Below are 11,434 nucleotides of genomic sequence, written 5' to 3' on the forward strand. Positions count from 1 at the left end.
TGGAAGAGATGGTGTTTGGACATAAGCCGAAGGTCAGGTCCGGTGAACATGCCCCAAATGGAGAATGTTACTGAGGCGCTGGGACTGCGCTTCATAGGCGGCCAGAAAGTTACTGGAAGGTTCTAGGCCGCGGGCGGGATACGTGAGAGGATGCAGAGGCCAAGTTGCGGGTAAGAGCACTTTCTCATTAAACGCACACCTGTACTTCCCACAGGGGCGCAGAAAGGCAGCCACCACTGGGGCCCCCAGCTGAGGGCGTGGAGAGTGCACTGTGGCTATAAGCTGGAGGAGTGCACCGAGGCCAAAACAAACTGCCCTGGCCCCTAGGGAGAGGCCCCCTCAGCCCCGCCTCCTCACCTGGCAGGGACCCACCTGCACTGCAAATTACGTCATTTGAAAACCTCCCACTCGCCATCACCCTCTGCCTCTCGGTGACGGTGACGGTGACGGTGACGGTGAGTACCTGGGGGTCTGGGGTCGAGTCCGGATCACTTCCTCAGGCTCAGCCTGCGGCCCTGACTGCCCACCAGGGAGCAGCCGCCTAACACTCCGCCTAGACAGAATGAACGGATACCTTGTTCCTCACTCACTTCTGAGACAGGCACAGCACAGCAGCCAGGTCCAGAGGTGCAGCGGCTCATGGACAGGACTCTAGGCACCATGAAGTCAGAGAAGGTCAGAGAAGGCGCCGCGTCCTCCGCTCACTTCCCACCGAGGGTGCCATCCTGCATCCAGAAAGGCCTGCGCTGATGCCAGGGCGAGCGAGGAAGAAGGCCCAGGAGCCTTCCCAGAGGAGCCAGCACCCTGGTCCCCATGGCACCCCGGTTCCCAGGGCACTTGCCCGTCTCCTCTGCAAGAAATGGCCGATCTGCCTCCTCCGCCTCCAGCCACTGCTCCTAGCACTGCCCACTGCCTCCTGTGCTCTGGGACCACTGCCCAGGCCACTACTGCCCAGGCCGCCATGAGCTCAGTCCCTCGACACAAAGGGCCCTCGTCCCCATTGCATTGGACAGCTCCAGAGCGCCCCCCCCACTCCTACCTGACCCCTGGGTGAGGCCCCCCAACCTCCTACCTGACCCCTGGGGTGAGGCCCCCCACCTCCTACCTGACCCCTGGGGTGAGGCCCCCCACCTCCTACCTGACCCCTGGGGTGAGGCCCCCCACCTCCTACCTGACCCCTGGGGTGAGGCCCCCCACCTCCTACCTGACCCCTGGGGTGAGGCCCCCCACCTCCTACCTGACCCCTGGGGTGAGGCCCCCACCTCCTACCTGAACCCTGGGGTGAGGCCCCCACCCTCCTACCTGGCCCGTGGGAGGCAACTCCTGGGTGCCTCTGTGAGCCACTGTGGGGGCGCTCATAACCAACCAAGGGCACAAAGCCCCAGCAGCAACTCGCAATTCTCCTCCTTGGCTGCTGACCTCTGGACATTGCAGTCACACCAATCCAGCGTGCAGGCCTCCTGAGTCTGCTGCCCCAGCAGGCAGCTCCTGAGCCTCTCTGAACTGCTGCAAGGTGCGACCCCAGCTGCCAGCATCCAGTCCCCACAGTAGTGCCACTCCAGCACGTGGGCCCCCTGAGCCCACCACCCCAGAAGACAGCTCCTGGGTGTCTCTGTAAGCCACCCGTGGGCGCATGTATCCAACCAAGGGGGCAAAGCTCCCAAAGCAGAAACTGGAACTTCTCCCTCCCCAAGCTGGCATCTGGATACCATGACTGCACACCATGACCGCACCACTCCAGCATGCAGGCCCCACGAGCACACAGCCCCAGCAGAGGGCTCCTGGACCCCTCTTGAGCTACTACTGGGCGTGTGCCTCTCCAACCAAGGGTGCACAACTCCCTCAGTGGAAACCATGACATCCCCCTCCCAGCTGCCTACCTCTGGACACCTTGGTGAGTTACTGAGGAGTTGCCTCCCTGGACGAGGTCATATTGTTTCAGCCAGAGACTCCAAGATTCCCACATCCCCAGCTGCTGGCTCCTGAACCCCCTCGTGATTCAGAGAGGGAAATCACTTTGGCCAGAGTCCCACTGCCTCAACCACAGACTACAGGACAGCTGCCCCCCACCCTCACAGTCTCCAAGACCCTCATAGTGAGTTGCAGAGTGTCACTACCCCAGCAAGAGTCACACCACACCAGCCAAAGTCACAGTATCTGAGCCTCAGGCCCCAAGACCCCTTCCTCCCAGATCATGGACTCTGGGAACCCACAGGGAGCACATACCAGTGAGACCTCAGGCAACCCTTTCCACAAGAGCCGGAACCATGATCACATCCACAACTGCTTGCACAATGGAGCTGAGGGTGAGTCACATTGCCAATCCGTGACGACACTTCATCCACGAATAAGAAACTAACATTCAAGACCCAACTATATCAAGAGAACCCAAATAGCTCTGGTAGGGGGTTCCGCTAGATCACCAAGCCCAGGAGATCTGAGAGACTGCACCAGTGGGTTCCAAAAATCACCAACTACATAGCACCACCCCCAAAAGAACCTGGGTAGCAAAGCAGTTGGATCTAAGACACAGAAACAAATAAAACATTACAGCAAAAAAATGGGGAGACAAAAAACAATCTCCAAAGGAAAGAAAAAGAGAAATCATCAGAAAGAGAATTAAATGAAATTGAGGCAAGTAACTTGTCAGAGAAAGAATTCAGAGTAATTGTTATAAGGATGCTCAAACCGCTGGATGACAAATACACACAACTCAACGAGAATTACAAGGAGCTGAATGAGAATGTCACCAATATTAAAAGGAATCAAGAGGAAATGAAGAATGACATAGCTGCAATAAAGGGCACAATGGAAGGTTTAAACAGTATATGAGAAGAGGCTGAGGACCACATCAGTGAATTAGAAGGCAAGGTAAGGAAAAACACACAAACACAGAAGCAAGTAGAAAGAAAACTTAAAAAGCAGGAGGACAGCCTAAGGAAGATTTGGGACAACACAAAAAGAAACAACATCCACATAACAAGGGTACCAGAATGAGAGGAAGCGGAGCAAGGAATAGAAAACCTGTTTGAAAAAATAATGACAGAAAACTTCCCTGATGTTGGGAAGAAAAAACACACACAAATCCAAGAAGCACATACAATACCAAACAAGATGAACCCAAAAAGACTGACACCAAGACACATCATAATTAAATTGGCAAACATCAACGACAAAGTAAGAACCTTAAAGGCTGCCAGAGAGAGACAGAAAGTTACCTACAATGGATCTCCCATCAGACTATCAACTGATTTCTCAACAAAAACACATCAGGCCAGATGCAAATAAAATGAAATATACAAAGTGATGCAAATCAAGGGACTGAATCCAAGAATACTATACCCAGCAAGGCTACCATTCAAAATTGAAGGTGAAATCAGGAGCTTCACAGACAAAAAAGGCTAAGGGAGTTTATCACTACCAAGTTAGCAATACAAGAAATGCTAAAGGGACTGCTGTAAAAAGAAGAAATAGAAAGGGAAGAAGGAATACAAGCATAAAGAATAAAAATGGTGACAAACAAGTACTTATCCATAATGACATGAAAGATAAATGGATTAAACTCTCCAATAAAAAGACATAGGGTAGCTGAATGGATAAGATAACATGACCATATATTTGCTGTCTACAAGAGACCCACCTCAGAACAAAGGATTCACACAGACTGACAGTGAAGGGATGGGGAAAAATCTTTCAGGCAAATGGAAATGAGAAAAAAGCTTGGGAAGTAATACTTATATCTGGCAAAAGACTGCAAAGTAAAGGCCACAACACTAAAAGAGCAATTCAACAAGAGGACCTAACTCTGGTAAATATATAAGCACCCAATACAGGAGCACCCAAATACATAAAAAAAACTTCTGGAAGATATCAAGAGAGAGATTGACAGTAATAGAATCACAGTAGGGGACTTTAATACCCTATTGACACCACTGGATAAATCCTCTAAACAAAAAATCAGCAAAGAAATAGCAATCCTAAATGACTCACTAGATCAAATGGACTTAAGTAACATCTTCAGAACATTTCACCCCAAAGCTACACAATATACATTCTTCTCAAGTGTACATGGGACATTTTCAAAAACAGACCACATATTAGGCCACAGGCAAAGTCTCTTCAAATTCGAGAAGAAAAATATACCAAGCATTTTCTCAGACCACAATGGCATAAAGTTAGAACTCAACTACAATGAAAAAAAATCAAACACTTGGAGGCTAAATAGCATGTTATTAAACAATGGTTGTGTTACCAAAGAGATCAAAGAAGAAATAAAAAGCATCCTGGAAACAAATGACAATGAAAACACAACACTCCAAAATCTATGGGACATGGTGAAAGCAGTCCTGCGAGGGAAGTTCATGGCTCTACAGGCCTACCTCAAAAAACAAGAAAAAATGGTAATAAATTATCTAACCTTGCAACTGAAAGAATTAGAGAGAGAGCAACAAGAAAAGCCCAGAGTAACCAGAAGGAAGGAAATAATAAACATCAAAGTAGAAAAAAATGACATAGAGACCAAAAGAAAAATAATAATAATAATACAAAATATCAGTGAAACCAAGAGCTGGTTCTTTGAAAGGATAAACAAGCTTGATGAACCTCTAGCCAGGCTCACCAAGAAACAAAGAGAGAGGACCCAAATAAACAAAATCAGAAATGAAAGAGGGGAAGTAACAACCGACCCCACAGACATAAAAGGATTGTAAAAAAATACTACAAACAACTCTATTCCAACAAACTGGACAACCTTGACGAAATGGACATATTCCTAGAAATATACAAGCTTCCAAAACTCAATCAAGAAGATTCAAAAAACCTGAATAGGCCGATAACTACTGATTAAATTGAAACAGTAATCAAAAAGCTTCCAGCAAACAAAAGCCCTGGACCGGATGACTTCACAGGGGAGTTTTACCGAACATTCAAAGAACTAAAACAAATCCTTCTCAGACTATTCCAAAAAATTCAAGAGGAAGGCACACTTCCAAGCTCTTTCTATGAAGCCAGCATCACCCTAATCCCAAAACCAGATAAAGACACTACAAAGAAAGATAATTAAGGCCAATATCCCTGATGAACAAAGATGCTAAAATCTTCAACAAAATTCTCGCAAACCGGATCCAGCATTACATTAGAAAAATTATACACCATGACCAAGTGGGATTTATTCCAGGGATGCAAGGCTGGTACAACATCCGCAAGTCAATAAACATGATATATCACATAAACAAACTGAGAGACAAAAACCACATAATCATATCAATTGATGCAGAAAAGGCATTTGACAAAATCCAACATCCTTTTCTGATAAAAACTCTCAGCAAACTGGGAATAGAGGGATCATACCTCAACATAATAAAAGCCTTGTATGACAAAACTACAGCCAACATCATACTCAATGGGCAAAAACTAAAACCATTTCCCCTAAGAACAGGAACAAGACAGGGATGCCCACTTTCACCACTCCTGTTCGACATAGTACTGGAAGTGCTAGCCATAGCGATCAGACAAGAAGAAGAAATAAAAGGCATTCAAATTGGAAAAGAAGAAGTAAAATTGTTGTTATTCGCAGGTGACATGATATTGTACATCAAAAACCCTAGAGACTCCATCAAAAAACTACTAGACTTAATAAATGAATTTGGCAATGTAGCAGGATACAAAATTAACACTCAGAAATCTATGGCCTTTTTATACAGCAATAATGAACTCACAGAAAGAGAAACTAAAAAAAAAAAAATCCCATTTACAACTGCAATAAAAAAATTACAGTACCTAGGAATAAATTTAACCAAGGAGGTAAAAGATCTGTACTCGGAAAACTACAGGACACTGAAAAAAGACATACAGGAAGAATATATCATGTTCATGGATTGGTAGAATCAACATCATTAAGATGTCCATACTACCTAAAGCAATTTATAGATTTAATGCAATCCCCCATTACAATACCAATGGCATATTTCAAAGACCTAGAACAAACTCTCCAAAAAATTCATCTGGAGTAAAACAAAAAACAAAAAACAAAAACAAAAAAAAAACCCTGAATAGCTACAACAATCCTGAGAAAGAAGAACGACGTTGGAGGGATCACAATACCAGATATCAACCTATACTACAAAGCCACTGTTCTCAAAACTGCCTGGAACTGGCAGAAGAGCAGACATATAGACCAATGGAACAGAACAGAGAACCCAGAAATCGTGATATATCACATAAACAATCGACCCAAGCCATTATGCTCAATTAATATTTGACAAAGGAGGCAAGAGCATACAATGGAGTCAAGACAGTCTCTTCAATAAATGGTGTTGGGAAAATTGGACAGATACATGCAAGAAAATGAAACTAGACCACCAACTTACACCATACACAAAAATATACTCAAAATGGATAAAGGACTTAAACATAAGACAGGAAACCATAAAAAGCTTAGAAGAAACCATAGGCAGCAAAATATCAGACGTATGTCATAGCAATGTCTTTAGCAATACGGCTTCTAGGGCAATGGAAACTAAGGAGAAAATAAACAAATGGAACTACATCAAAATAAAAAGCTTCTGCACAGCAAAAGAAACCATCCACGAAACAACAAGAAAGCCCACTGCATGAGAGAACATATTTGCCAATGTTCTCTCTGATAAGGATTTAATCTCCAAAATTCACAGGGAACTCATACAACTCAACAAAAGGAAGATAATCCAATCAAAAAATGGGCAAAGGACCTAAATAGACACTTTTCAAAAGAGGACATACAGCAGGCAAAGAAACATGAAAACATGCTCAAAGTCACTAGTCACCCGAGAAATGGAAATCAACACAACAATGAGGTACCATCTCACACCTGTCAGAATGGCTGCCAGCAACAAATCAACAAATGACAAGTGCTGGCGAGGATGTGGAGAAAAAGGAACCCTCATGCACTGCTGGTGGGAATGCAGACTGGTGCAGCCACTATGGAAGACAATATGGAGTTTCCTCAAAAAACTGGAAATGGAACTCCCATTTGACCCTGTGATCCCACTTCTAGGAATATATCCCAAGAAACCAAAAACACCAATCAGAAAGGATATATGCACCCATATGTTCATAGCAGCACAATTCACCATAGCTAAGATCTGGAAACAGCCTAAGTGCCCATCAGTAGATGAATGGATTAGAAAACTGTGGTACATCTACACGATGGAATACTATGCTGCTAAGTGAAATAAGCTAGTCAGAGAAAGATAAATATCACATGATCTCACTCATTTGTGGAATATAATGAACAACATGAACTGATGAACAAAAATAGAACCAGAGATATAAAAACATTGAACAGACTGTACAATCTATGAGGGAAGACAGGGGTTGAGGGGGTAAGAGATCAACCAAAGGACCTGTATGCATGCATATGAGCATAACCAATGGACACAGACAATAGGGGGCGGTGAGGGCTTGTGCTGGGGGGTGGGGGTGGCCAGAGAGAGGTCAATGGGGGAAAAAGGAGACTTACGTAATACTTTAAACAATAGAGAATTTAAATTTTTAAAAAAGCCAAAGAACCGCATGATTAAAGAAAACACTTGAGAACCCTGTAGTTACCCCAAGGAGGCATTGCAGGTGGCCAGGCACCGGGGCCTCTCTCTTCCTGAGCTGCTGATCTTCCCCGAATAATTTCAGGGGGCGGGGGGACATCCTTTTTACATTTTATGTAATCTGGCTATATCATGAAGTGGGAAGAAAAATCTTCAGGAGATAAAACACGAGGCAGCAAAGCAACAGCTCTGAAAGTGAGGCTCTGACCGCACAGCTGAGGGCTGCTCTTCATTTCCCAGGAAGAGTCCTTTGGCGGGAACGTCTGAGAGGCACTGCCCTTGTCAACATCCACAGTCCTCTCTCTCCTCCGGACAAGAGGAACGGAAGCGCCGGGTCCCACAGACTCCCTCCCATGGGGCCAGCCAGGCAGAGCGCCTCCCCTCACCACTATGGAGGCTCCAGGATGAAGGAGAACATGGCAGTGACCCCAGAGGAGTCTCCAGCTGTGACATGTCTGTTCCCACTAGCACATATGAGTGACATACACTCCTCCACACACAGACACCCTAATCAACAGCTGTGCGGCCAACACAGCTCTCACAAATGTTCCCCCGAGAGCTATGAGTGAGCAAACCTACCCACCACTGGGCTTATTATCAAGGTAAAATATGCATATAGTAAACACACAACACAGAAACAAGCACATCTCCAAAACCCGGAAATCCCGAGAAACACCGAAAGCTTGCAGTCCTCCGATCAGCAGGTGGGGCCAAAGCCCAGCTCCCAGTAGATTTATGCGATTTATTTACCCGGACAAATGAGGCCAAGGACACTCTTTAATCATCACAGGACCCCGTGCTCAAGGATGTGAAGACAAAGCAGAGACGGCCAGAGCTTTTGGGGGTTGCTAGGAGATGTAAGTGTGCAGCTATGAAGAGGCCCGCCCACCACACTGGCGCTTCACAGGGGTTTGAAGGGCACAGGGGAAAGTAAGCACTGGAGGCTGGAGACAGGAATGGGCTCGCCCCAGCCTCCTGGCCCTGGGCGGGAGTTCAACAGCTCCCCATGTTGCCCCTTCAAACCTCCTAGGGCTGCTGGACAACAGGAACAGGACCCGAGATGAGATGGTCCTGGTCTCGTGTCTCCCGCCCTTTGCAGATGCTCTGCCTGCCCTCCAGCTTCTCCCAGCCTCTGGCGCAACTCCAGGCCCGCGCCGGGAAAGGCAGGGACAGTCCTGCTGTGGACTTGTCACAGAGCTGACCGTGAGCCATCCCCGAGCACGGCCTCCATCAGGCGGGGCAGGGGTCTACAGGTAGAGTCGCAGAGGACCAGGCTTTCTCCAAAACAATGTCATTGCTTCCATTTCTGTGGGTTTGTTATCGAGGTAAAATATGCATATAGTAAACACACAACACATCTTAAGTGTGCAATGCCACTAACTGGGACAACTGCATACACCAGCAATATCCTTTCAGGATATAAACCACTTCCACCCGTAAAGTCCCCTTGTGTCCCTCAGTGTCGCCCCTGCACACGGCCGCAGCATTCTAGTTTGTATCGCCATTTTCCAGCTCCTTGGACAGTTCGCATGGGCGCGCCTGGGGCTCGCACCCAGTGCCCTGCTTCCCGGGCAGGTGCTCTCTGCTGCACTCCCTCCCGCATCCCAGCCCAGCAGTGGTTCTCAGGGCAGTGTGCCCCGGAGGGAGCGCGTGGAGCTGGCAGGAAGCACCCCGGGTTCAGGTGCTCGCAATAATGCCGCAGCGCCAGGAGCCGGGGGTGCCAGATTTCCAGAACAAGGGAAGGCAGTTCTGCCCAAGAAAGACTTGCCCCGCACCCTGCGTGGCTGCCAGGCACCACACAGCCATTCATGCCGACAGAAAGTGTCACTTTTCATTTCTGAGCCCAGCACCTGACACCTTCCCACACTAAAGTAAAACATACATGCATTGTTGGCATGCGTGTCATACATACTCAGTTCCCCAGCAGTGCAGCCACTGTGACCACTGAGAGGCTGGCCTTTGACTACCAGTGAGACCTTGACCGAGAGTCGCCCATCGCTCCGTGGCCCTGGGTCTCAGGACTGGTCCGCTCAGATGCAGTGGCAGCTGCTCTGGGCCGGCCCGGTCAGTCCACAGAGGCACTGGCTGGTCTCATGGGGTTCCAGCTGGCTCTGCCCAAACATCCACACACCACAATATACAATTTTAATACAGGTTACCTTTACATCTCGCTCCTATATTGATTATTTGGAAGCTATGCTGTAGGTAAGTTTTATTATACTACTTCAGGAGTTTTAAAAGGGTGTTTTAAAACACTGGCATTAAAGGGGTATTGGGCTGCGAACGAGGTGATGGCTCTCATCTGGGTCTCACACGCAGCCCGGCGGCACTGCAGGGCTCCGTGAGTCCCAGTCTGGAAAGCCAGGTGTGCGGAGCCCAGGTGCCGCGACCCCACCCGCTGAACCCAGCGCCTGATCCAGCTCAGATGCGTCACCAAACTCCACTTCACTGGGAGTCACCACAAGCGACAGCCTCAAACTCGATTGTCAGCGGGGCCCTCGGGAATGTCCTGCTCCTCTCTGCGCTAGGAATGCTCTCACTTCCCAGCACTTCTCTTCCCGCTGGAAAACACGGACAACCATGGCCGCCAGGCGCCTTCTCCACTGCCTGCACACGGGCATCAGTGCTACCAGCCCGGGCATCATGCTAGACTCACCTGGGGGCTAGAGTCACGGGCATGCCCCTGAGCATGCAGAGCTGTTTCTCCAGGTCCAGTCCTGGTAAATCTGAGTGCCAAGGTGCAGGCCAGATGGAGGCACCAGGCTCACCTCCACATATGCAGCCCCATGTGGCAACTTTATAAATGTACAGTACAGTGAGGTTCACATTTCACAGTAGTTCTCCCTTACCCACGGGGGTACCTTCCAAGACCCCAGTGGATGCCTGAAGCCTGGGACAGCAGCAAACCCTCTATTGATTAAGTGTTTTTCTATATATAAGCACCTTCTCCCTTGAGGGGAGCACTGTAGGGCTCCCCTTTGGCATATCCGATTGCCAGCACCACACTCTTGTACTTCGGGGCGTCATTAAGGTAAATAGGGTGACCTGAGCCCATGCACTGCGACACTGCAAAGTGACGGACGGACGGGAGTGTCCACAGCGTGGAGACGCTGGGCTAAAACGTGATTCACGTCCCGGCAGGACGAGTGGGATGGGGCGTGATTTCATCATGCTTCTCAGAGCAGCGTACAATTCACAACTTATTTCTGGAACTTTTCATTTAATATTTCCAGACTGCGGTTGATCGTGGGTAACTGAAACCGTGGAGGTAAGGCCGTGGGTGGGGGACGACTGATTCATTTCTACACTCGGCTCCACATTGTCTCTGCTCTAGTTTCTATTGTACCCTATTTTTAACTTACGGCATCTTATATGTCCTTTCCAGAACAGGTAGGAACGAAAAAACTGCCTCCATTATTCTGCCACATGCATGAAAAGAAGAGATGGTGCAGAATCCGAAGGTGTGAGGCAACCAGGGGTGGGAGGAACTCCAGGCCCCTTCGACACATGGTGGGATCTCTGGTGCCAGGGCCCTCTGTGTTCCCAGGTGCCTCGGCCAGGAAGCTGCAGCCACACTTCTGGGCCCCGAGAGCCAGCAGTGCAGACCCAGCCAGGCCACATAAGCCTCGAAAGAGGAAGATGAACCGACGCCCGAGGACAGCAGGCGATGGAATGAGGGCTGGCCCTGCCAGTGAGTCCCGTCCTTGAAAGTGGCACCTCGGTCATGTAGCAAGCATCCTTATCATAATCTCTGCATCTCCCTACCCCCAAGGCTGTGTAGTTTCACTGCAATTGTCCAGCTTGCCACTTTGAGAACAGACAGGCCCCTGAGGACATTCTCTCCACAGCACCTC

Source organism: Myotis brandtii, unplaced genomic scaffold, assembly GCF_000412655.1.
Source record: "Myotis brandtii unplaced genomic scaffold, ASM41265v1 scaffold281, whole genome shotgun sequence".
Taxonomy (NCBI): domain Eukaryota; kingdom Metazoa; phylum Chordata; class Mammalia; order Chiroptera; family Vespertilionidae; genus Myotis; species Myotis brandtii.